The sequence below is a fragment of the Podarcis melisellensis genome (assembly GCF_964234715.1).
Source record: "Podarcis melisellensis genome assembly, chromosome: 11".
NCBI classification, from domain to species: domain Eukaryota; kingdom Metazoa; phylum Chordata; class Lepidosauria; order Squamata; family Lacertidae; genus Podarcis; species Podarcis melisellensis.
In genome coordinates this window covers 35,875,207-35,903,043 of record NC_138543.1, presented here as the reverse complement: position 1 = coordinate 35,903,043, position 27,837 = coordinate 35,875,207, and the positions used below count along the sequence as shown (strand labels likewise).

The window sequence follows — 27,837 nt, the reverse complement described above, 5'->3', positions numbered from 1 at the left end:
ATTCTTTAAAAAAAACAAACCTGTTGTATATGCAGTTATACTGAAGCTATGATAGAAGCTGAATGTAATTTAAAACTGCCACATTGGTGTGGTTAAAGGTTAGCCATTTTTCTGTTCTCTCATGGATATGAAGGTGTATATCTGAGGCAGTCGGCCAGTGTGAGACTTTATACCTCCAACTTTTACTTAGTGATCTAAAACCCAAGCTTCAAATATCCCAATAAAAGAACAGATGATCTTATGGAATGTTGACAGTCTAGCCAATGGTCTTGCCTAATGCAATTTTCAGAAGTATAAGGGAAGACAGTTCCCATAATTCTTTGGAAGGAACCACGTACTTTAAAGTGTGCGTTGAATATGCTTTAACTGCATTCTGTGGATCTGCCCAGAACTAGGTTGGGTTATGTCTTCTGGCAGCCTCATGGGGTCCAAAAGGTTCAGGAAAAGGGATGTAGAGGAATCTGCTAAGCGTCTGCTACGTGACAGGTTCCTTAGACTAAGGAACAAAGCTGAAGGAAGCAACTCTCTAAGGACATCTATACCCTTCTTAGCTCCCCAGCTGTTCCAGCTACACTGATGAACTGCAGTATAATTACCATTATTTGGGCTGGGCTGTAGAGCAGGAAAGACCAGACCAATAGCTTCCTCTGCCAGAAAGCTGTTCCACTGGCACTGGTCCCTGGTTTGAATCTCCTGGTGACTTAACGGAGAGCCCAAGTAGTGATTGACATAGTATTGACATAGTATTTAGCTGCCTATAGCTTTTGCTGCACTTCTCTGTAAATCTCATGCTGTATATAAAATACTTTCATACTGAGTTTTCAAATTAGCCTCTTTAAAGTCAGTATTTGCTACATTGCTTTTTATAATATTTTTCATTGTTGCTTTGTTCTGCAAAGGTTACAGAAAGTTCAGTGCTATTTCCTTGTTTGTTAAGTAAGTACACCAGTTGCCTTGCCATATCTCCTGGTAGTTGAAAAGAATATGTTTAGTCTGAGGTACATAGGTAAAAATTTCAGACAGATGTTTCCTATAAACATGGAAGCTGAGGGTTGCTTTTGTTCCCCTGAATACAATATGGGGCATATGCTGAGTTGTGAAATGATTTGCCCATGCAAACGGCTGCTTATTTAATGTAAACTTTTCTCTGGTGTGTGGGATTTCCTTGCTTGTTTTGTAATGTGGATTGCTGTGTTATAACAACAGAACTCATTTATTTTGTAAGAGGTAGGAAGCAAAACAAACAGTGTGAAGGCAAAGGAGGCATTTGTTAAGGAGACAGACAAACCTTTCCGTTCCGTATCACTTGCTTACTTTCATTTTTTTAAATAATAATAATAGAAGAAGAAGATAGCTCTACATTGCTGATAGTCTAAACCCACAGTCCTAAGCATTTTCAGTCTAACCAAAGAACAGTTTGTATTTTCCTTTCATATGTGTATATTGATATTAAAATAGCCTTCAGTAGCCATCATTATTAGAAGAAATACATCAGTTGCCTTCAGCATAGTGCTAAGTAATTCCTTGTGTAAGTAAAGCTACTTCCACTTTGGCAATGGGACTCTCTTCCCATCACCACCACCACACTCTCCTTCCAGGTGCATGCCAACATCTGTCACAGAGGTTCTCCCAACTCTCCAGATTAGATCTGTGGATAGAGAGAAGAGGATAGGTGGAAAGTCCTGTTGCACAAGTCATTCCCTTCATGCAATTATTTAAAAGAATACTGCCCAATAGTATTTGCGGTACATGAATTAACAGAGAAAATATAGTTCTGGGCCAACACCACTGTGTGTCAGCTGGTGCTGCTCCTTCCTTTACACCCCATGACTATGGGTACAATCAACCATTGTGATCTTACAGCACAACTTGGATTCTTAAGATTGATCTTGTGCTCAGGAGTTGGCTGTTAAATCTTAACTGTATGTAAGCCATCTGGAAAATCTCATTACTGAAATCAAATACTTCAAAAGGAAGAACTCAACTTTAGCACTTCATGTGTTAAGTTATCATACATGCTGTGAAACATCCAGAATGTTAATTTTTCAGTGAAGTAAACAGGTTCTGCTAATGAAATGTTTTAAAATTTGGAGCATGCACTGTGAAATGCTGAGTGATTTCTTAACTGCTATACCTATATTTTTACATTGCATCTAAATTATTTTCCCAGGTATATCCTGCATTTATGAAGGGATGCAAAGTTTCAACAAAAGAAATACAAAACAGGTGAGTAAACTGGAGGGTACTTTTTTCAGGTGCTGGATAGCTCTGCATGCAACTTGGGGGATGATGTAATGAGGAACAATCCATCAGATTATGTAATAGCAGTAGAAATTAGACTGATAACATTTGCATTATAGAAGTCTTATGGTGAACGTAACATTTCTTTACTGAAAGCTGCCCACTACATTCCATTACCAGGGGCTGGTAGCCATGGGGTGGGGTGGAGTTCTTGTGCTTGACACATGCAACTTGTTCAGCCATTGAGGGAACAAGATGCTGGATGAGATGGGCTGTTGGTCTGATCCAGCAGGCTCTTCTTCTGATCTTCTGTTTTAGGTTCATTTTTAAAAATTCTAATTGAAACACTTTGTATCCAAATGTGAAGTTTGGAGTTGCTTGACCAGGCAAGCTTTCAGAAGTTTTCTACACAGCAGAAAAGATTGAGGATGGTCTTCACAGAGGTTGTTCTTCCTCTTGACAATTGTCCTAACCCTTCTCTTTTACTATACTTTTAATGATGAATTTGCCAGGTGGTGTTCATCTCTACTTGAAAAGGTATTTACCTAGATCAGTGTTTCCCAACCTTTTTTGGGCAAAGGCACACTTGTTTCATGAAAAAAATCTCGAGGCACACCACCATTAGAAAATGTTTAAAAAATTAACTCTGTGCCTATATTGACTATATATAAAGTAACTCTCTTTAATAGGAATCAAATAAACACAAAGATAGTATTTTATAATTACTTTATTATGAAATAGTAAGTAAACAGAAATACGAAAAATTATAAAATACTTTATTCAGTGCGCAACCTGGGCCTGTTTGGCTGAACACAAAGCTGATATTCTGGCTGGAATCGAAGAAAGACACACACGTAGCTCTTCGTCAACAGCTCTCAGTCTCTCTCTGTATTTAGTTTTTATAGCAATCATGCTTGAAAAGCTCAACTCACAGAGATATGTAGTGGAAAATGGGAGCAATGTCAAAATAGCTTTGTTTGCCAGAAGGGGGAACTCCTTGGCAGTTTCCAACCAAAAACTGTCCAAAGGTAGATCAGCAAATCTTAGCTTGAAACCACGATTTTGTCTCAGTTCAGTTAGTTCCTCCTGCTCCTGTAAAGTCATGTCCTTTCCACCAATGATGCTGAGCTATAAGGGTCCCTAACCCAGTCAAGGCATTCAATGGAGACTGAAGAGAAATAAAATGACAACTTCCCCTCGAGAGTTTTTAAATGTTTACCTATTATCTCACACAGTGCAGCAGTGTGAACACCTTGCCATTGCTTGGTGAGTGCGAACATTTCAAGATTGCCACTTTCCACGTGTTGATGCCAGAGTTGCACCTTTGAACGGAATCCATTTATTTTATCTGTACTTGTAAGCAGGTTTTCATTTCGGCCTTGCATTCGTGTGTTCAGTTCATTCAGATGAAATATATCTGCCAGGTATGCCAGTCTTGCACACCACTCATCACTTGCAAGCAGCTTTGCGTAATCTGACCTCTCATTTGTCAGAAACACTTTAAGTTCCTCCTGCAGCTCATACACACGAACCAAGACCTTGCCACGCGACAACCACCGGACCTCCGTATGAAACAGCAAGGTTTTATGCTTCGCTCCCATCTCCTCACACAAAGCTGCAAATATGCGACTTTTCACGGGTCGTGACTTTACAAATTTTACCATGCGCACAACATCATCCAACACATGAACTAGGTCTGCTGGTAAAGTCTTGGCTACGAGGGCCTCACGGTGCAAAAAACAATGCGTAACAATCACATCTGGATTTCTTTCCTTCACTCTGCTTACAAAGCCTTTGGTGTGCCCGACCATGGCTGCAGCTCCATTGGTGCAGACACTTGTGCAGTTTTCCCACTTAAGTCCTCCTTGTTCAAGGTATTCTGATGTGACCCGAAAAATTTCTTCTCCTGTTGCTTTTTCTGGCAATGCCTTGCAGAAAAAGAAGTTTTCTCTAATTGCATCACCATCAACAAAACACACATTGGCCAAGAGTTGAGCATGTCCACTGATATCAGTAGACTTGTCAACTTGTAATGCAAATTTCTCTCACTGCTATGGATCTTTTCCAAAACCACACTTTCAATGTCTGCAGACATGTCATTAATACGTCTGGGAATTGTGTTGTTTGAGAGGGGGACTTTGGCTATTTCCTTAGCTGCTTCAGGTCCGAGCATCTCCTCTACAATAGCTTTGCAGGCAGGAAGTATTAATGTCTCTGCCACAGTGTGCGACTTTTTTGACTTGGCTATAAGTTCAGCAACGTGATGGCTAGCTTTAAGACCTCTTTCATTTACCTTTGAGGTTTGTCACATGAAAGTTGCCTGTTTCTCCGTGTTTTCACACAGGCGAACAAAATAGTCTGCATTCTTGTTTTGAAGCGAAGGGTGTTTCGTTTGGAGATGGCGTTTAAGTTTGCTTGGGACCATAGCACTGTTAGCTAGCTTTTCACCACATACCACGCACAGTGGAGTTGGTTGGTTTGCATCTCCGGTGAAAGTAAATCCAAATGAAATACAGCTTTCGCTATATTGCCTTGTGCCAGAGAATTTGCTTGAGCTAACCATCTTTGCTTTCTTTTCATGCCCACTCATACTTGGGCTCTCATCTGGCTCCAAATTTTGTTCAGAGTCCAGTTCTTTTCTTTTCAAAAACTTTTCCATCACTGCAGTATCCGGCCATCCAATTGCCACTGACAAACGGATACAGACCCCTTTTTTTTACCGCACAGCTCGCACAAATGTACATGGAACACCCTTTTCGAATTAAAACACACAGTCTCACGAGAGCAAGGAGCAGCGATTTTATATTTTACGAAAAGAAGTCACTAGTCCTCATGGTGACAGGGTGGAAAATATTTAAAAGCAGAACCACCTTGAGGAAGGTGGAGCCATATCACTTCCCGGCAGGAGGCCTAAATTGGTGGAACGCTCAGGCCCCGCCTATTCAAAGAGGACTATTAATTTGGAGAGCTGCTATCTTCCAAACTGTGAGACGATGTGGCAAAAGGGGAACCCTGAATGGAACTTTGCGTTTTTGTCTCAATGCCGGTCTCGCGCTGCCGCTTCCCGCGCTCTCAAGGACCCGGGAGGAGGAAGGCGTGAAGGGAATCCCGAAGGCGTGAAAACCTCGCGCATGCGCAGGCCTTCCGCCTGCGACAGCCCAGTAGGCTGGCCGAAGCGAGCGGCGATGGGATGTGGGAGGGAGGGAGCTCGCCGCCCCGCGTGTGCTTGCCGCCGCCGCCCCGCCTCTCGCCGCCCGCCTCACCCGCCTCCCTCCCACGGCACACCAGGCAACGTCTCGCGGCACACTAGTGTGCCGCGGAACACCGGTTGGGAAACACTGACCTAGATAGGTTGCTTGTTTTGCCTGGCTATCTCATTGATGTTTTGTTTTTGTTTTTAATTACATTTTTATTCTGTTTTTCCTCCAAGAGCATTCAGGGCAACATTTTAGGTTCTCCCCATCCCCCATTTTATCCTCACAACAACCTTTGAATTAGGTTCAGACTATGAGATATTGGCTGGTTCAAGATCAAGTCTGAATGGTTATTTGAAGCTGGGTCTTCCCAGTTGTATTCTGACACTCCTTGACTTACGCACCATACTGGCCCTGGAAACACATATGCCAGGATTCCATTTTAAGTTATCTCCCCTTTCCCTCTTTTATTATTCTGACAAATCAGTAGCCATTTTATTAGCTGTGTTTAAGAAAAACAGTTCAATTTCAGCACTTTATTGCTTCAATTTGTCCCATTTCAAACAAAGAGTCTTGCGATGCCTTTATACTAACGTCTCTTTCAAGCAATCTGTTTATTTGAGCATCCATCTGAATTGGTTTGTGGTGAGGCTGTACGACATTGTGTTAAGCAACTGTTATTCTACACTTTCCAATGCATTTTCCTGTCTCTTTCCTACCTCTAAAATGTCAGATTCTTTTTGGGGCGGAAGTGAGTCCCAAATCCACTTCAATTACACAACTTAAATTTGCCAGGAAGTGATTGAGTCTCTCCCACAAAACACTGAAAGTCTGGAAGTGACCTAAAAATTTATTATGACATAAGATTTTATGCACCACAGCCTACTTCATCTGGTGAAATGTAATCCTAAATTGCTCAGCATTTGATGGTGGTGGGAGGAATCCTTTCTGAGGGAAATGAAATGCTAAAAGAACACAGTGACAATTACCTGAAAGCAAGTGACCGTTTAATATTACAATGTCTTTATAACATTATTAGAAAGTTTGAAGGGTTCTTAGCAATATTGTTGTTTGAAAATGGAAGTGAGAAATGTAAAACATTAACACTCTGATCCCACGCATGTTTACTTGGAAGTAAACTACATTAATTTCAATGCCAATTACTTCAAAGTGGGTGTGCTTAGAGTCACATTCTTCTTTTGAAGGAAAAGCATAATAATGGCTTTTGTAACTCGTTTATTTGTTTCCCCTCCTCTGATGTGCATTTTATTATTATTTCAGTAGAGGAGTTTGTTGATTTCTTGTTTCTTATTCTTACTGTTCTTTGAAAACATATATTTTAAAAAACCCACGTATCTCATGTTTCAAGAACAAACATTTCAATATTTGGAAAGGAGTGACCTAAGCAATGCAGAACAGGGGTGATCTCATTACTGGACTTTATCCAATTTTTGTAGGCTATAACTCTAATATTTTAAGCACCCTAGTCTCTCCCGAGTATATTTCAAGCTGTGTTGTGTGAGATGAGATCAGCATCTTGCATCCAGCAGAAAATTACCGCTTAATTACCAGCAATAAATCAGTGTAGCTTTCTTTAAAAAACAAAACAAAAACAAAATACAAGTTCACTATGTAGCCAGAACCACGACTATTACTTGAGTGATAATAAATGGACAAATAGTATCTTCTGCATTAAGTAGCTTGATGAAGTTGATGAAGTTTTCCAGGAATATTGAAAATTCATTAAGAAGTTAAGAAGAGCCCTGTTGGATTACACCATGTTGTTTCCCACAGTGACCAAACAGATGTCTATGGGTAACCTTGAAGCAGGACATGAATGGAATATCCCTCTCCTGATCATTGTCCTCATAGTCAGAAACATGCTGCCTTTCATGCTGAAGGTAGTATAGACTCCATAAATAATACTCATTAGGTTCTAATTGTACTTACTAGTGATTTGCATTCCCCATTGACTTCATTCATTCATTCATTCATTCATTCACTCCTGACACTGGCATGCTGTCCCATTACAGAGAGTTCTTTGGGCAGTTGCTTATCTGTCAAGGAACCTCTGCATGTTGCAAAGAATTCTGTGGATGGGAAAATGTTATGGGACAGTTCATACAAGATAACTCAAGACAGCTTCTCTCCTTAACCTAACCATTCATCTTGCCAAGGAGGCTTCTCTGGTGCTTAAACCTGATGCCTTTTTGGTGTGAGGTAAAGTCCTCCTTACTTACTGAGGCTTTTAAAGATGTGCGTTTTTATGTTTGTTAAGAATTCTGCAGTTAAGTATAGTTTTTGTATGCACTTTTTAAAATCTGTCACCAGAAAAGGGTGATTGTGCACACAGAAAAATAATGCTTTCATTTGAAGATGAAAGTTTAAGAACTTTTAAAGGCCTAAAACTTTCACTAAACAAGAGCACATTCTTTCCCACAGTTAATGTTGTTTTGTTTGTTTATTGGGGAAAGTCAGTGCTGTGAAGAACAAAAGGAAATTCAATACTTGGGAGGTTGAAAACAACTATTGAAATCAAACTGGTTTTCAAGATCAAACTAAGCATTTTTCTTCCTGGAGATTGGATGCACATCAGGTCACTTCCTGGAGCTGTCAGATTCATTATAAATGTAAACGGTTCTTGAGAAGGGGGACACATATGCTGAGGCAATTTTTTTTTACACAGCCATTCAAAATTTAACATTTTTAAAATGTCTATCCTCTGGTAGCTAGCCTTTGGTTTTCCTTCCTGTGAACTGCCACATTTTAATCCCCCTTATTTAATTAAGCTGTCAATCATTTTGCTTCAGTGCTGGGGCAACCTGGTTTTATCCAAGGTTTTTGTGGCACAAGTTCCTGCTCCTGCTCCAGCTGCTAAAGCAGCATGCTGGGTGAAGTAAGTGTTCTGCTCCCATTCTTTCCTGAAGCACTCCCTTTTTAAACAGGTTTTCCTGGTCCAGGCACACAGCCAGATATACAGGGAACCTTTATTGGCCCTTAGGATGCTGCACAAGGGGCCATGGGCAGCCTCATTTCTGTGCCATTCTGTGACATATAAGCACTGAAGGAGGAGGAGTCACTGCCTCAACAGGAGGACAGGAACGAGCTTTCCCCTTGTTAAGCAGAACTTGGAGCTGTATGGTTAACGTTCTAGGCATTTTGATCATGGCACATTACTAATGAAGTTCAACTTATTAAAGATAGTGTTTTCATAGGAGGAAATCCAATGCTTGTGCCATAGCTTTTGATCTAGCAGAGGGAGGGAGGGTGATTCCCCTTTCCCCGATTCTTTCTTTGTACTACAACTCCCCCTGCCACCTTCCTGTGATGGCCTGGGACTCGGGCTCGGAACCAGAGGAGACTCAGTCTGCACTGGATCCTTTGCCTCAGGCATCACCTGAACCAGGTCTGGGGCCAGATCCTGAAGAGTCCCAGTCTGCACAGGTTCCCCTGCAACAAACACCAGCTGGGCCGAGTCAGGGGCCTGAGCCTGCCCTGGCTCCAGATGCAGGGATTACCTCGTTGCCTTCAGCTGGGCCATCGCTTACAGCTGCTTCACTACCGGTTTGGTCAGGGGAGGCTGAGGTGACCCCTGGGTTTAGTAACCCACCAACGTCTCCCAAGCTGCAGAGACTAAGGTCTGAGAGAAGGAGAGACCTGAGTACCCGTAGGAGGAGTGCTCACCTTCAGGTGAAACAGGGAGGTGAGTCACCGGGGGATCAGGACCGGCCGCTAGCCCGACAAAGATAAAAGGCTGTTGGACCCCGCCCCAGGTTGCAGGAGCAACATTGCTGTATGCTAGATTCTGCCTGAGATCCTCTACCTGTCCTTGCCTGGTTTCCTGCCTTGGCCCTGTTGGACTCACTCCTAGCAGAACCTTTGGATTCTGGACCGTGTTTCACGGGTTACCCCTTGGCCTAGCACACTTCCAAGCTGTTCTGGAGTGTCTCCCAACTCTCTGAAATGGGGCTGTAGTAGAAAGGGGAAATAAGAGGATGTAGCCTCACCTCTTTCTATGTTAGCAGATTTCCCCACTGGATTAAAAGCCATTCCACAAGTGGAACAACAGCGCTGGGTGCCACTCATTGTGTTATAAAAAACACACACATAGGCATCTCATTTTGCTTGCTTTCACAAGCATGCTTGACAACAGTATTTACCAAGAAGAATGTTGTGGTCTGAAGGGTCTCATGAACATATAAATGGAAAAATCACAATAAAAAAGCTGTCTAGTCAGAATAGGATCTGTTGCATAGGGAGAACATAATCTGCATGCCTCCAGGCTCCTTGAGACTTCAATTGGCCTCTGATTGCTGGAGTTCACTAATACTCTGGTTGCCTCATTCATGCTGAAACCAAACAAATTCTGTACAGATACACTCAGTGAGTAGAGCATCAGTCTCTTAATCTCAAGGTCATGGGTTTGGGCCAAAGATTCCTGCATTGCAGGGGATTGGACTAGATGCCCTCATGGTCCCTTCCAACTCTTCTCTTCTATGAAAATAGGCCAGAATTCTGCAGCCAAAAAATTCTGTGCAGGCTCATAGGCACACATTGCCTTATTGCCTAGAAGCTGCACAGTTTCTATATTGTTTTCATGCATGGATGTTTTACTTAAGGATGGACAGACCAGTCTATTTCTGGTCTGTGTCAGTTTTGCATGTTTATTCAGAAGTCTGTTCTATCCCATTTCACCATTTATTGCAATTTATGGGGGGAATTGCATGGTATTAAAAAGTTACCTTGATGCTTAAGTATTTTATAAATAAATAATATTAAAATTTTATATCACTGCATGGATTTCTAAAGTACTCTATCCTAAAAACAACCAACAATGCTTATGCATTTGGGTACTTCTTTTGAGCTGACAACTTTATTGTAAAACTTGGAAAAGTGTGGGATTTGAAGATTATATTCCAATCTGTGCATTAATTTGGAAAGTGTGAATTAGGTCAGTTTGTTTAAAAACATAGATCAATACTTTGCTCCATCCCTAGTTTTATATACAGTTCTACATCATTGTAAATGTAGCCTGTTGAAAGGCATGTATAAATTTTGGATTCCACCCCCTCCACCAATAGATCTTCCTAATTTAAGTGCCGATGTCTGGTGTCACACAGCTGCAAATGAGAGCACATTACAGGGTGTGGATGGGGTCCTTTCTGCTACTAGATGGCTCATGCAGAAGTCAGCCTTCCTGGAGGCTTCTATAATATGTACGGACTGGGTTTCTTAGAAAATGCTCAGATTCTTGTGAGCTGACCAGTGGAATTTTCAGCAATGCGAGTGTCAGTTTTTGATTTTATGAGACTGACCCGTCATACTGAGCAGAAAGTACTCTGTTGCTGCTGCCACCATTGATTTTCTCTCAGCTGTTAACGGCACTGGCCAGAGTTTCAAGTCTTTACGCTTGTTCCAGGTGACTGTGCCACAGGAGCTGCTGATGAGTAGCACCAGGCTCATACTTTTCAGCCAGCTCCATTAAGGCCTCATTCTCACTGTTTAATAATTGGATTTCAAAAAGAGTCATTGCTTCAGATACAGTCCATCTGTTTTTCCAAATGCCCAGCTGTAGACATGTGACATCCCCCTTCTTTCCACATTGCTCCCTGCAATAACAGGTTTAATTGTCCCAGGCTCCTAAGAAGCAATCTGATTAGCAGATGTTAAAAGGGGACGGTTTTCAGCAGGTTCTTGGTGTGAAGTGGTAATTTGAGAGGTCTTGTGTATGGGCTTGCAGAGGTCTGATTGATGGGTTGCCTGGCTTTGACTCTGCTAGTGCTTTGGAAATTACATCATTTCCCACCCCCTCCTCACTCCATTTGAGGCCAGGTGGAAATGTTTATGTGGAGAGCAGCCAGAGTGCCATTTGTACAGCTGGAAGCCTGCTGCTTCCCATAGCAAATCAAGACAAAGTACAATAACTCCTCCTTCAACACAAGGAACACCAGCTGCATTTATATTCAGATCTTCTCACTGTATGAAAGCATTCTGTCTTAAAACATAAAAGCCCCTTAGTTTTTAATTTCTATTTGTTTTATACAATTATCAGTCGCCCTCTTAAGACTCTGCAAAACATTGCAACACTTGATGCTTGCTTTTTTTGCTATCCTTGCACTTGCTATCCATTCTTTGTATTTGTTTACCTTGCAATGTCTTGTATTGCACTGGCTTCTGAAACAGGGTGTTAGTAAATGAAGCATTACCAATGTTTTTTAAAAAAAGTTTTAATAGACTGAGATTTGATTATAGCCTAGGTGCAACTCAAACATATTATTTATTAAATGTGTATACTGCCCTTCATCTGAGGGTCACAATACAAAAACATTTTTAAAAATAGCATAGAAACAAACAAAAACAATACCCCTGCCCAGGTCAAAAGGCCATAGCTGGTTTAATTAGTCAAAGTTCTTGGGGGGAGAGGAATGTTTTGGCCTGGTGCCCAAAGATATGTAACAAAGGGGCCATTGGCAGGCCTCCCTGGGGAGAACATTCTACAAGCAGGGAGCCACTGCAGAAAAGGCCTGCTCTCATGTTGTCACCCTCCAGACCTCTTGTGGAGGAGGCACACAAAGAAGGGAGTTGTGCTAATGATCTCTTGAACATTTTGGGTGCCTTCCAGAGTGCATGTCTGACTGCACTCTGCTTTCCGTTGCCCTTGTATAATGAAACCCAAGAGGACATCCTCCAAAGGTACGCAGTTGCATTCATATTGGTTGCATTTATACTGGAGAAAGTATTGAAACATTGGGAATTATTACGTATGCCACCCCGTAAGAAGTTGTTGGAAATTTAATCATACCCAAATGATTACTTTTGAAGCTATTTTTCACTTTTCAAAAAAGAAGTGCCTGGCATTATGATTTTCTATCCTGAAAACTATCTTCAGAGCTCCTTCAAAATGGGTGACTCATAGCCCCCATAAAATCATGGAATTGCAATTGACTTTCCGCTGTTTTGGACATGACACTTCTTCTGTATGTTCTTTCCACACCAGTGGCAATGACATAGCTGCTGTGCACATGGAAGGGGAAGGTCCGATTTCCCTGGGGAAGCCATTTGAAAGAAAAATTCCGAGCGAGCCTTGCTATTTATTTCACATCAAGTGTTTTCATTCCATTGAATTACAGGGTGTGTCATTCAGCGCAATCCCCTGCTTGATGTAGGAAATCCTGAGCATCTCTAACAAATGGCTGACTAGCCTTTGCTTAATATTTCCAGCAAGGATGAACCCAGCACTGCCCCTAGGTAAATAGTTCCATTGTTAAATTACTCTTGCTTCCAATACATTTTTATTTATTATTATTTATTAAACTTGTATACCACCTTTCATCCATAGATTTCAGGGTGGTTCACCATTGCCCCCCAATAACTCATCATTTATTTTACATTCATGAGATAGCAAGAAATACATATGCTACGTAACATTTTTCAAAAACCAAACAAAACACCACCTTTCTATCAAGAGCAATCAGAGCAAGCAAGGTCCAAAATCAGTCTGCAAGGTCAGGTTTCTGCCTCTGCAGAAGATCCAGGGTTGGAACACCTGAGGTCAGTCCCAAAGTCACAGTCCACTGGAGTTCCTGAAGCAGCCAAGCTGTGGTCCATTAACAGAGAAACTTGAGCAGACATGGAGTCTCTGCCTTGCTTCCCTTTTATCCTTCCCAATCTTGATCGCTTCACCTGAGTTTGCTCCAGTGGAGCCTCTCCACTTAAGAAAACATGTGATCCTCAACTACCCAGCTGAGTGACCAAACACCTTCTCCTAGACCTAATGAGCCCCATGATCTCCACCTGGTCCACTAGTGAGCTGGGCTGTGTTCCCTCCCTTTCTGTCTTCTGGAGTGCACTTCCTGTTGTTCCCAATGCCTCAGACCCCACTGCGTCTGCAGAGATGGGGGTACCTCTGCTTCTGGTGATGTGTCACCTTCTCCTGGCTCCCCTGAACAGTTGGCTCCCCCTGCCATGTCCTCAAATGTCCTGTGAGTACCTCCTAAAGCCCTAACCTCCCATTCCCTATCTTCAGCTTGTCCTGGTGTGTACCAATAGTGGCTACACCCCTCGCCAGATCCTCTTCCCCTTCCTCTGTGTTCTGCCAGTTATCAATGCAAGCCCATCCTTTACTAAGAAAAAATGTGATCCTTAAAGTAGCATATTGGTCTGTTACCACTTTCTCTAGGATAGGCTTTTAAGAGTCCCAAGTTCCTTTCTGTCTTTTTTTTGCTTCTTCCATTTCTTCAGGCTCTGAAGACATTGCCATTACTTCTTCCCAAATTCTCTTGCTTAGCTTGTGCCCCCTCAAGATCTGCACTGGGACCAGCCACTCCCTTGTTTACAGGCCCAGGTTTTCCTTCTCCCTTGCTCTTCTTCTTCATTCATTCTCTGCTCCTGGAATTGCTTCAGCTCAAACCCGAAGTTCAGCTGTTCAAGATGTTCATCTGAAAGCTACCTGTCTTGTCAAAGGCAAAAGGATTATTTGTTAAGGATCTTTGAAGCAAATGCTGGACCAAGGGAGGAGAAAGTCTCGATTTATTGAGCAAAATCATTTCATACACACGCAAGGGTACAGAACCCCTCCAAGGATCAAACAATTCCTCCTTTGCAGAAGGATAAACCCGCAAACAATAAATACAATAATACCAGGCCCTCTTTGCATAAGGGTAGACAGGCAGACAATAAACAACCTTAACACAGAACACTAACCACACAACGAACAACCCTTCCCTCCTCACCAGGGAACAATACCAGACAGATGCCAGAATCCCTCCTTCCAGCTGCAGAGACCCCAGGGGTAGCAGCAGAGTAGATCTCAGTCTGGCCAGTTATGCAGCAGTGTGGGTCTGCATTGAAGCTCCTGGCCCAAGCCCTATGGTTTTTATATGCTCCAGGATATCAGCTGAGTGGCAATCAAGAGACAGATTTTTAAAATGAATGATTGCATGGTGTTCAACATGCACAGGTTATAACGTATGATAGGTTCTCCTGTCGGATCTATCATTACCCACATAAAACAAGCCCCTCTACTTTCATTTTTTAAAAGTTGAAACCGTAAGGCTAATACATATACATCTTTGGAGTTTGCATGACTCTTCCATCCTCTAAAAGCTTGGGCTTTCTGCAGAAATAAGGAAAATAGAAAAAGAAAAAACAAAGAAAAAGAAAACAAAGGAGGATTGCAAACGTTTATGTTGTCTGGATCCCTGTAACCTGAGTGTGAGGAAGGCAGTAATTCCAAACTAAATGCCTAGTGAAAGCTGATGTGTTTGTGGAACTCAGGTCCCAAACATAGTGCCCATGGGACCGTGCTCCTATTGGAACCCCTCTGCCCACCAAGATCTCTGCCCTACCCATTTTTTAAAAAAGTGAAGGTTGTTTTTGTTTTGCTATTTGTTTCGAGGACGGGGTTCTGGGCACCACCAGCATCACTTCTGTGAAATGTGCATTTTGTGATGCCCAACACATTTTCTTCGATTTCCAAATATGCACTCGGGCCCCAAAATGTTGGGGAAACCTTGCTGTAGTATATTCCATAGAATGTGTAAAATGTAGTGATATTCCATTCATGAAACAAAGGTATATACAAGATATACTCCTTTCCTAAACATGACACACTCTATAAAATACTCTAAAATAATCACTCAAATGTTATTATGTTCAACTTTAATTTCTTATAATTGTAGAAGTATTTTGATTTCTTTTATAGAGTTTTTGAAGGTTGTAAATTACAGCATGAAAAATTGACCATGGGAATGGTGTGATAAATTGCATAACTTAAAATGATGTGGTTTTTTTTTTGAAAAATAATGCAGGGCTGTGAAGGGATAGATAAATAGCCACTTAAGTCGTCATTGATATAGCTTCCCTCTTTAACAGAAATCCGTTTAGATAAGAAAATATTGTAAATGGCTGTGGATATTATCCAATGTCCATTTATTAATTTTTTAGAATTCATTTTGGAGTTTCAAGAGAAAGATTGGGGGGGGGCATCATGACTTAATTGACATAGGCTTTGGGACTGCACATTCTAATCTAATGGTAGGGAAATTTATTGCAGAGTAGTTTCCTATCTACACATGTTTTAATATTAAATCTGATTCTTTACTTGGATTACTATCTAATTAGTGTAGGATTAAGTAGCTCAAATATTAATTAACTTTTGGATATGCTACTATTTAGTCTTGTGTTTAATCATCATCTTTGTGCCACAAAAACAGAAAGCCTGTAGCTTAGCAGACTGGTTCTAAAATCTGTTGTGGCAACCTATGAGAGAATTTGGGATTATTTTGTAATACTCTTTTCTAACATTTTGCTAGATATCTTGCCTACAAAGATCTGCCTTTGAGGCTTTACCAAGAGACATTGTGCTTTCCTTTAGCAACATGTGCTGTTCTCTCTGCCCCCATGCTCCACAGCCAATTGGTTGGTAAGGCTGGTGGCTCTGAAACTAATTTTGGGTATTGAGTATAGACTTCTTAGAATAACCCCCCCCCCCCAACAATCTATAACTGTATAAATTTAGAACCTAAATGTGTCATTTTTCATAAGAAAAATATGCTGAAGGCAGTATTCCAGCACCAAAATGTTTTTTTTTAAATTACATTTATATTACCTTTCTTCCAGGGAGCTCAAGGTGGCATACATAGTCCTCTCCATTTTATCCTGGCAACAGCCCTGTGAGGAAGGTTAGGCTTAGAGGCTGTGATTGGCCCAAGGTCACCCAATGAGCTTCATGGTTGAGTGAGGACCATGAATGACCATGTCTCCCAGGTCCCAGTCTGGTGCTTACCACTACATCACGCTAGCTGTCTAGCTTAGCAATCACGGCTTGCTTTAATGGCACAGAGTGATGGTTATTACATTTCTTTTTGTGCAAAAGTGTTTTCTTAAGTTTGTCAAAATGAAAATGGGTGATGTGAGCATTTGAATTGAATGTGGGAGACAGTTTCCAGATAATTAATAAGGAATGCAAAAAAAAGGTGGGTTTGTTCTGTAGTGGCACACGGTACAGGGACCACATTTATAGAACCAGATCTTCATATTGTTGTCCTCTTCCCTTCCATTTTTGGGGACGAGTGGGTAGAATTAAAGAGTCCTGCTGGCCACAGGTGGGGAGGCACAGCTCCATTTTAAAGGACAGCTGAGTGGTTCTAAGTCAGGCATATCCAGCTTCCAAGAGACTGTGATCTACTCCCAGTATTAAAAAAACTGGCAGTGATCTACCCATTGTCATTGGACGGAGGAGGAGCGTGCGTGGGGTGGGTGGATTGCCCAGAATTGTTGAGTTTTGGGGGGGAGGATTGCACAGGGGTTTTGAGTTTTACCACATAACTTATTGTACACAATAAGGATCCCGTGATCTACCAGGATCTGCTGGGGATCTACCGGTAGATCATAATCTACTGGTTGGACATCCCTGTTCTAAGTGATTCATTTTCTCCTATGGGCAGGTGGAAGGAAGCAGCAACAATGGAAGCTGCATTGCATCTGATTCACTGAAAGGAGCACTGGAATGGTGGAGTGCTCAAGAGAGCAGTAGCAGCCCCCATCCCTAACCCAGCCTTTCCTCCAAGGGTGGACTTACAGTGCTCATGATTCATGATGCTTGGAGGCAAAGCAGTTCAGAGTCTTCTGCTTCTCCCACCCAGGAACCTCTGTTCAGCAGACTGACCACCATGAAAAGCTAGTTTTCCTCCAGGGAAGGAGCTGGATCAGGTTTTATCTTATTCTATTTTTCAGTTGCTCTAGACTTATTTGCAATACTCCTTGCTAATACTTAACCGTGTTACTTATACCTGCTGTTTCATATTGTACATATCCTTTAAGGTGGCACTTAAAGCAGACAGAAGAGGAAAGCCTTTCAGCTCTTTCCATGAGGGGGCAGCTTATTGAAGGGTCAGGGTGCTTGTAAAGCTCTTACAGCGAGAAACCTTTCCGTTCACATATGAGTTTTCCTCAGTCAGAGAATTGTTTACATTGGATAATGTTCAGTCATGACTTTTGCTACCTGCATTCTTAAGTGGTATAGTTCCCGGAAAGCTGTACCATGTAATTCTTCTTAGAATGTATAGATCAGTTCTGTGTTGGAACCATTAACTTCCCTTCTATGAAGGGCCCAAGGAGGTGTATATTCTCTGCAAGTGCAGGGAGGGGCAATCCCCTGAATGAGATGCAGAATTCAGCTCTTTGGTTTACATCCCTCTCCTTCTCCCTCCCCCCTTTTAGGGCAAGATTCTTTCTATTGCGTTTCTGAAAATAGATTTGAAAGCAAATGGATCTCAGGTGCTATAAGGATGGCAGACTGCAGCCCCCAGTGATCAGGAAGAGGGGCTTCAGTGTGACACAATATTCCTTTTCTCTCCATTGCTTTAAGTAGCATAAGAGAAGTAAATTGAACTTTGGCAACATGAGTAGAATTATGCAGATAGGTATAAAGGTATAAAAACATTAATAAGTATGTGCTGGTAGCGTTCACACATCATGGTAAACTGTAGTTAATGATTTACCACGACACCAACGGCTCCTACTTCACTCCATTCCCAGTACAAGCAAGAACAACAAACTGCAATCCATACTTAGTGTTACAGCCAGACAGGGAACATGGTTAGTTTTGCTCCAAACAAACCATAGCTAGTTTGTTTGAACTATGATTTACCATGTTGCATGAATTGGGCCACTGTATCCTGAAACAGCAGCACAGTGCTGTTTTTGTGTACAATGGAAAGAATACACACGTACATTACAACAACCTTGAAACCAAGTTTATCCAATCCCTGGGCCCAGAAGACCAAAGGAAAAGTTGTGAAAACTGATTTCTGTTCACCCATCCGGTTTTATACTGCCCTAACAACATTATCTGAGGGCAAATAATACAGTACTGTTGCTGAAGCTGAGCGGGTTTAGCACTAATCAGCGCCTGAATGGGACACTGCTTAGGAACCCTACATATGCCATATTGAGCCCCATGGAAAAAAGGCATGGTAGATGTGTAATAAAACCACTTGTGATGTTTAAAACCTTTTTTTTTAATCTTATGCTGAGAGTTCACTTCCTTTAAAAACAACTAACAGTATCTTCAGGGGATGTGGTCAGAACTGGATGACCAGTTGGGATGAACTAAGCAAGGTGGGGTTTAACATTTCCCCCTGTACCTTTTTCCTGCTAACATTTCCACCCCCACCCCACCCCCGGCAACTGTTTGAAACATCATTTACAGAAAATAAGAGCGACTTCTGGGAATTTTGAGGGGAATCGTTCATTATGTAATCGGAACAGATAAAACTAATCCTTCACCCACCCCCACACCCCAGCATGGAGCCAGGTTGAGCTATAAATTTTAAGAGAAAAGCAGCTAAATCCTAAATACAAGAGTCAAAGGTACTTTTAACATTGTATCTCATTCAAGTCACAGGGAAATGTATTAATGACTAATCAGCATTGCAAACAACAGTATCTTGAATTCTACTTAAGGTGGTAAGGCTTTGTAAACATTTCCAGCAGCTGAAAGCCCTATGGGTATTCCCTCCAGCTTCATAAAAGAAATGTAGGTCTCCCAGTTCCCAGTACCTGGAAGCAAAACCTTTTTGTACTGCTGTCGGAACAAGACAATCCAGGGCCCAGAATGTCCACTAGCAGCGTTATGTACTTGTCAGAAGGCACCTTCTATCTACATGCTTTGCTTGTTAAAAGTTTAAACTACAATCATATGCACACTTACTTTAGAGTCAAGTTAATTAAACTCAGTAGGACTTGCTGTGCTTACTCTGGAGTAATCATGCAAAGGATTGCTCTTAAAATGTTTCACCAGTGAATCAATCTACATACAAGCTTCTACTCTTTTTCTAGCCTCTGAAACAATGCCTTCCCCACAGTCCTAGAAATTGGTTATTCCACTCACTCTGATAATTTCTGGGTAGGAGGATAGGTCAGCAGTTTTGTGAACTAGCTATTGTGTGTATTGTGGTCCTAAATGCACTTACAAATAGTATTTACTTGTGAAGAAATCTGAAGTTGGCTATCACATAGCTGTAGTATTCATGGCTGCTATGTTGGGGGACCCCAGCTATAAGGCATCAAGTTTTAAGCCTGAAGCTGCTGGATTTTTCAGATTTAACATACGTTTTCAAGCAACATTTATGGGAATAAACACTGAATGTCGAAAAATATTTATCTGCAGATTATTGGAAATATTTTTGGACACAAATTTGTGCCTACAGAAATAACTGAATGGTTGAGTGATTCATTCTGGATCACTCAGTTTAAACAACTTGGGACCTACGGTGTTGAATGAATCAGAGAATTTTAGCTATATCGGCTGCAGGCCATAACTCTTGAAACTGGAATACTCCAATGGGATTGGCACACAACTGCTAGATTATCTTGTCTAATGTATCAACCTACAATGCTTGTATAAGATGCCTGCAATGCCAGTGTGTAACATATTTTGTTGCATTGCCCTAGCACAGCAGTTGGTATGCACTCAACTGTAAGTGCATATTGACTGGCTCTACAAGTCTTAGGATCAGAAAGTAAATCCCCTTAAATCCATGTGTCTAAGCTTAACTGGGTTACCAATCATAGTAATTAGCTGTTACCTGGACCTTTTCATCCATTTGGGGAAAGTATGTATTTCATGGTTCCTTTCTGAATGCTGATGTATTTACTCAGCACCATCATGTTTTACATCGGTAGTATTAGACTTTCTACTGTTTTTCTTTGCTGGATGTTAAGTGGAGATGTGGCATTACTGAAGTCATTCTGTATACATTTTTTTTAATGTGCATAATAGAAACCAGAACATGATGACATCTCTTCCCTTACGTATATAGGTTTCAGGCTGGGAAAGACAAACTTTTTCCAGATTGTTGTTAAATGCTTCAAATGTCTCAGGATGAGGAAGCTCTTGAGTGCTATGATTTTATTGCAGTGTTCAGAATGATTCGTAACAACCTTGATTATTAATTGCATGGCAGGCACCCCTGCAATAGGACTGAATACTGTTGTTGACTAAGTAAGTGCAGGCATTGTACAGATAGCTGCTTTTCTTGTGCTCTTGCAAGAGCCATTTTTGGTTGTAAAGCAGAAAGTGGTGTGGAGAAGCTATGTGATTGGAATGTTGCAATGTACCATAGGACTGCCTTTGAAAAGTCCCATGCATAGTTCAGCTGATCCAGAATTCTGTGGCCAGGCTTCCAAGGGCAAATTACTCCCTTTATTTCAACAGTTTCGCCATTTGCAGTTTAAAGTTCAAGTGAAAATGTTAAACAATTTGGAACCAAGGTTACTTTGTTAAGGGTGTTGGGGATTGTGGTTTGGTGAGGGGTATTCAGTTCCCAGGAATCTCTGGAGGAAGCAAGCTGCTTTGAATGTATGTATGGTGTGTATCCCCCTGTCCAGAGGCCACTGTAGGGGACTGCCACTGGTGCAGTTGCATCTGGCATGGAGTGCTGGAGCAGGCTCCACTACTTTTACTCCAGTGGAAGGTGAAAGGCAGGGAGATGCTAGAATTTGGGGAAATTTAATACACCAAGGTCCATCACTGCCTTGTCATTAAGATTTTCTGAAGAGGCTCTCCTCTGTGGCTTTTTAACATCTAAACTCTCTTGGGACATGAGAGAAGACTTTATCTGAGGTTACTCCAAAGCTATGAAACTTCCCAGCTATTGAGGGCTGCCTTGCATTGTCTCTGCAATCCTTCTATCAGTATGCAAAGAACCTTCCTTCTCTTTCCTACTAGGTTGTCACCCTGGCACTTGATCTGTAAATTATGATCTGCTATCTCTTATCCTAATTTTTTCGTATCTGATTTTTTTTTTTATTAGCCTCTTGGATTTGCTTGTTTTTATATTGAAAAGTGGGTACAGATAATCAAAATCAAATAGCTTTAATACGGTCAATGACCAGAAAGCAATTTATATGACATTATAAGTAGTATTGTGCTACAAATAACAGTGGAAATATGGCCAATTCACAGAATTGGTGCTTATATTTATGACCAGGTTTCGACTTTTAAGGTTTTAAGAATTCGATTCAAATGTCACTACTGTTTACTATAGTTCCTTTGATGTTTACAATTTGAACTCCGTTGCTGACATCATTGCTCGTCTTATTCTTGTTGCAATGTAACAGTACTTTGCCACAGGCCTGTTAATTTCGGGCTCTTTGTCAGCTAAGAGGTGTCTGATATAGGTGTCGTCTGTGCTACGAGGTATTTTCCTCAGAATTGGCTCGATCAGCTCTTTTCTTGAGTCTCGATATAATGGGCAGTATAAGATGACATGCCCGGTGGTTTCGATTTCGTTGCTGTTACAGGGACATAATCTTTGTTCGATCGGTATTTTTTTGTATCTTCCCTCTAGAAGAGCTGAAGGGAGAGCGTTAAAGCGGGCCCTGGAAAATGCCCATCGGTGTTTAGCGTTGTCTAGAACTTTGAGATAGTTTGCTAGATGGGGCCTTTGGGAATTGTATAGGAGTTTATAAGTTATCGGAAGTTGATTAAAGTCATTTTGGGCTTCAATGTCCCTGAGTCTTTCTTTGATTATGTTCTTGGCCCTTCCCCTTTCTGGGTACAGATAACTTTAACTAAATAAAGTAATAAATACATGTACAGATGCACAGATGTAGATGGATTTCATGCTAGTGCTGATTATTGGAGAGAGAAAGTATTGTGTCACATCTATGTGTCTATTGGGCATAACACGATCCCAAACTCCTTGGAGCCATTTATGTTAGCAAAGATTATCTAAATGAGTCTATATAAGTTTTCAGCGTCTTGAGCTATAATCACAGATACAGGTTTTTTTCTGTGAAGGCAGAATTACATTCTAAAATCTAAATGACTATCTGGTGAAGGAACAAAGGAAGTTGGAAGCTAATTTGTGCCTTGGCACCTTCTTCAGAGACTTATGAAAGTCTTTTGATAGTTATATTCTGTTAAAAGTTAGTAGCCCTAATTCATAATTGTCCTTTTGAAATAGTGGGTGGTGAGAGAAAACATCAAAAGGAACCAAGGATGAGATAATGGTTAGGAAGCATCAAATGGGCGGAAGTATCAAATGTGATCTAACACATATTCTGTGTGCTGAATATGTTTTTTGAGATGGCTGATGCTTTTCAGATGGTTGAATTTACAGTGCACGTATCATCATATAACTTTTTCCATTGACTTTAAAGAAGTCTAGAGATAGCTTCTATTGACTTTGCTAGAACAATATGCCACAAAGGATTCAAGGCTGCCATCAGTACATAGCTACCCATCAACTTCTCCTAGTCTTTCTCTCTGTAAGGAGTAGATGAACAGAACACATTTCATGATGTCATATTCTGAGTTTCTTCTCCTTACTCCAACTCACTGGCTACTTCTTATAAAGGTAAGGAAGTGTGGAACATGGTGAGATCATGTCACACATTTTGTTGTTTCCAAACTAGAGGGGGTCAACATAGTGTCCTCCAGATGTTGTAGACTTGTACAACTCCTATCATCTTCAACCACTAACTGTGGTGGCTGGGGCTGATCTGCAGTCCACAACCTCTTGTTGGCTGTTACTGTTTTAACATTAGTGATGGGGAGACATTGCTGTTTTAGGCTGCAGCCACAAGTCTCTTGATATTGTCTAGCTACACTCTTAGGATGTCAACAATATACATTTATGCCAGTTTTCAAACTCTCTTATCTATCATTACGTCAGCTAAGAAATCCTTCAAACTTCAGTTCAGTGCATGAACGCAGGATCTCTAATGGAAGATTTTCAATAACCTCATAAAACTACAATGAGCAGGTTCCTTTGAGGGAAAGTCCAGCAGCCAAATCTGTTCAGGCAAAGATACATTCTTAGTAACATGGCTAGACACTGAACTTAGATCATTAACTACTTTGTTTACTGCTTTTGTCAACAGAGAGGCTAATTGATCAGTTGCTTTAAATGCAAGTCTCCAGTTCTTGCCCATTAAAGGATTCTGTTTTGCTTGTGATACTGCTGTTTTCAACTTGCTACTGATCCAAGCAACAGGGATGAAGCTGTGTTGCTTTTCTTGGAGGTACTGTGCTGAGAAAATGAATGGTACCTTTATTTGGTTCTCTTTATCCATGGTGTACATGTTAGCATTTATAAAAAAAGAGCATTTTTTATTTACTGCTCATCTGTTTTTTATTTTTCTCTTTTGCTTTACATGTTTTATTATTTTCTATTGTACTTTTATCATTTCTTGCTGCTTTGTTACCTACCCTATGAACATAAATTTGTGTTGAAGGTGCATGATATAAATTATGTAATAAGTGTATGCATGAATGAATTTTGGGATTTAAAGCTAAACTAAACATTTTATATATTTTAACATGTATTATAAACTTACATTTCCTGTCATAATTCTGGCTGTGCAGCATAATTGATGTGTAGCCTCTGAAGTTCACTTGTCTTATTTGGGAATTGCTTTTTTGTTGACTATCCAAATGATACAGAGAAGATTTTGTTTCTTAAGCAATAAAGAAGGTGTGCTTCTCCCCCATTCAGTGTGGCAGGTAGATCATTTTAGCCTGTAGCCTTATGGGGCACAGAATATTTTTATGGTAATGTGCATGGGACGCGGGTGGCGCTGTGGGTTAAAGCCTCAGCGCCTAGGGCTTGCCGATCGAAAGGTCGGCGGTTCGAATCCCCGCGGCGGGGTGCGCTCCCGTTGCTCGGTCCCAGCGCCTGCCAACCTAGCAGTTCGAAAGCACCCTCGGGTGCAAGTAGATAAATAGGGACCGCTTTCTAGCGGGAAGGTAAACGGCGTTTCCGTGTGCAGCTCTGGCTCGCCAGAGCAGCGATGTCACGCTGGCCACGTGACCCGGAACTGTCTTCGGACAGCGCTGGCCCCTGGCCTCTTGAGTGAGATGGGCGCACAACCCCAGAGTCTGGCAAGACTGGCCCGTAAGGGCAGGGGTACCTTTACCTTTACCTTAATGTGCATTACTTCACTTGCTTCAAAATGTGCTGTGCCAGCCTTCCTACATTTGGGAGCCCTCATGCTAATTCTGCAGAGTGGAGCACTGGGTTTATGCCCCAAAGTGATGACTTACACACACACACACACACACACACCAATAAAGTTCTAATTTCTTTTGTGATGCATCCAAAATTTAGGAGGAATTCACTTGGCTAAGTTATTTTTCCATTATGAGCAGAAAACTTGCTTTCATAGGGAATTTCATGAGGAATTAAGTCGAGGGAAGTGCCCATTTGGACCAAAGGCCAGTGCAGGTTCAGAAAAAGCGTTTCAGAATTTCTGGACAACAACCATCTGTAGAACAAGCTCATACCTGCAGACAAGACAATAGGTTATTTGGCTTTGATTAATGTATGGACTGCAAGTTACAGGCTGGATTTGGATCACATGGGACACCTAAAAAAACACCATTGTCTTAGTATTAGTGTGTGGTGTCTCTCCCCATTAAGAGGTTTTTGTTTTAGGCTGATAAATCTGTTTTCCAGTCTGATGATGAAGAAGAAAAATAAGACTTACTCATCATCTTAAGTACTTTTTCAGAAGATTGCTAATCAGAGTCTCACTTCCTGAATACCAGACAAGCTGAGAAAAGACCTTAGTAACAGAGTGGGTTTGTTTTGTTTCCAAGACACATTCATTTTATCTGCTCTTCGTACTAATCCTCAAGACCCAGCAGTACTGTGAAAAGATTGTTACTTAGACTTAACAGTGAAAATGCCCTTCTGGGAATGAAGACTTGATAAATGGTGGCTTTGAAGTTTGATACATGAGTTTTCTTTCCACAAGTTGTACTTCCCTTGATCTAAATATCTTTCTGATTATTTATGATTATGAAATTTTAAGTTGAAAGCATGTCCTACAACTGCATTTATTCACATCTACATGTCCATTAAGCAACCGCACCAATAAATTATAGGGCAGAGTACAAACTTAGATAGATAAACTTTATTCACATTAGCCAACGGCCATAGCAACATAAAATAAGCAATATATACAATTTAAAAAAACAACAATAGGTAAAAGGGGCATTCAAATGACCAAGATTATCGTTCAGATAGTGATCTCATTGCACCCTCAATAAACCTAGCAACCTTTGCTGTTGTCTGATCATTTTGATCTGATAAAAGAAAGAACAATGTGGCCGCAGATGGGCAGCCTGGGATGGTACATAAGAGTGGGGTGATGATCTCATTCCTCAGATCTTTATAAAGGGGACAGAACAGGAGAACATGAACCACTGTTTCCGGATTGCCATCTCCACAGGGGCAGAGTCGTTTCTCAGTTGGAATCTATTGATATCTGCCCTCAAGTACGGCAGAGGGCATCACATCCAATCTGGCCAGTATGAAGGCACGTCTGTATTTTGGGATAGTTAATTTATACAAATATGGTGCCAGAGAATCAAACTGAGAAGGGGGGGGGGAGGCATACCAAGGACAGTGTTTCTTTATAATGGCCAGATTGTTCTGTTGCTCTAAGTCCTTCAGATGCTGTCCAGTTAGCCTTTTTGCTTTAATAAAGCCCATCATGAGAAGCTGATGTGGGTGGAGTCCACAGGAAAGGAATTTTTGGTGCACAATTTTAGACCACACACTTTTATGGGGGTCTTTTGTCACTAAGGGCAGTAGACTGGGTGGATTTAGATTTAGACAGAGCCAATAATTAAGAGTTCTTTCCAGGACCGAGCTTCTACAGAGGGAAGACTTGCCGCCAGTCGTAATGCTGCATTTGGGACACAAGATGATACAGAAAAAATCTGCCTTAAAAATTTGGATTGGACAGTTTCAAGAATGCTACAATGATTACCCGTCCAAATTTGGGCCCCGTAAAGTATCTGCGCCACAGATTTGGCTTGAAAAACTTCTAGGGCTGCTGGGATGTATTTGCCGCCCTTCGTATGGAAAAAACAGGACAGCATCTTAGCACTTTGGGCTGCTTTTTCTTTAACACATTTTTGGTGTACATCCCATGACCCCGATGATAGACCTTTTAAGGCCTATTTTTGTTAGATTTTGTCTTAGATGTGCCCACTTTGAATGTCTCTTTAATACCTCATGAGTTGGCTTTATTTGTTCCAGTTGTGGTAGGAGATGATAATAGATTAAAAAGTTTCTGCCACTGCTTCTTACAGATATGGTGAATTATCCTGGACATCCTTATGTTGCTTGAAATTGTCCACTAGGGTCAAGAGGAGCCCATTTGTTATCGCTAGAAAATTTTTTATATTGAGGAGGTCCGTGCATATCTGATGTATCTGATCCTGCAGGTACTCGCCCCACACTTCTATCCTATTTTCTTTAGAAGTGGGGCACTGGCTATGATGGTTTTTTCCGGGATCCGGGGATGGCCTTTGAGGCTTAAGATCCAATGTATTAATTGTTTTTGTCTTCGTAACATTTTCTACTAAGGCAATTTCTTGAGCCAAGCTTGTTGAATGGTTTGTACTCTCATGGTCTATCTGTAGTTCTTTGAGCTGTATTGACCAGTCCAGCACACTGGGAGGTAGGGGGATAACCTCATCTAGGGAGCTCTCATTCTGAACTCTCTTGCTCACTTCTTTTTTTGGGAAATAACTGGTGATTTTGCTTTGCCTCCTTCGTAGCTCCGTAGAGCTATGAGGCAAGGTTAGCGTGATTCCCAGGTCCTTACAGTTCTTCCTGGTAAGGACCATAATAGATATAGGGCATGGGGTAATTGAATATCAGCAGTTCTCTGATGACCCTCTGTTCTGGGGGAGTTTAACCTTGCCTTGGCAAATGCCAGTCCAGGTGCTAACACTTAAAGAGAATCACTAGCGAGGGCAAGGATTTACAGTAGTTGCCACTGAAGCTTACTGATATCTCCGACAGACGATAAGATAATAGCTGATGCCAAATAAAAATTACTGAGCCAAACTTGCTTTCAGTTCCTCAGGTAATCAGCCAGTTCTTGTTTCTAATTGCGACAGAGGACTCGACGTCTTCGCATAGGGAGTGTTTTAGTCTCATTTGCTAATAAGCCTCTTTGCAATATTTATTACTGGAGGCAGGTTGTCGAGCCTTGCTCAAAATGACGTTGTGAGCCTTGTGAGGCTATAGAAACTTATAGAGTTTAATAATGCCTCTCATTCGGGGGGGGGGGCTGGAAGGGAGCTCAGCTTGCTGCAACTTCCTGCAGCCTCACGATGGAGGCTGTTAGTCCGATAAAATAGCAGGGTAGAACAAACTTAAAGAAGCAGCCTGTACCCATTTGGTTGCTTTAGTCAGAGCAGAGCTTTAGTCAGAAGAGTCTAGGGGTTCTCCCATGGTTTACTATAGACAATGCTTAGAATTTCAGTTTGGTAGAGTGGCTGGGTTGGAGCACTCTTCCAAGAGATACTTAGGCCCTGACCAAACTACAGTTTCCAGTCTTCCTTTGGGGAGTTTCTGCACTTAAATATAAC

At 41.4% G+C, this 27,837-nt stretch overlaps 1 protein-coding gene and 1 long non-coding RNA gene across 3 annotated transcripts in view; one reads left to right on the top strand and one right to left on the bottom strand.

Annotated features, from left to right (window-relative positions):
* The window catches only part of LOC309379919, a 281,744-nt gene that overhangs the window by 132,059 nt on the left and 121,848 nt on the right, over nucleotides 1-27,837 (bottom strand). The window lies entirely within an intron of this gene.
* LHFPL2 (LHFPL tetraspan subfamily member 2) overlaps nucleotides 1-27,837 on the top strand; it is a 105,407-nt gene that overhangs the window by 40,157 nt on the left and 37,413 nt on the right. Inside the window, exons 1-2 of one of the 2 annotated variants that reach the window (XM_081929450.1) lie at nucleotides 1,902-1,922; nucleotides 2,171-2,226. The gene's annotated coding sequence lies outside the window, so the exon portion shown is untranslated. Of the gene's footprint in view, nucleotides 1-1,901; nucleotides 1,923-2,170; nucleotides 2,227-27,837 lie in introns of those variants that run through there. The other variant, XM_081929449.1, reaches the window with a different exon arrangement.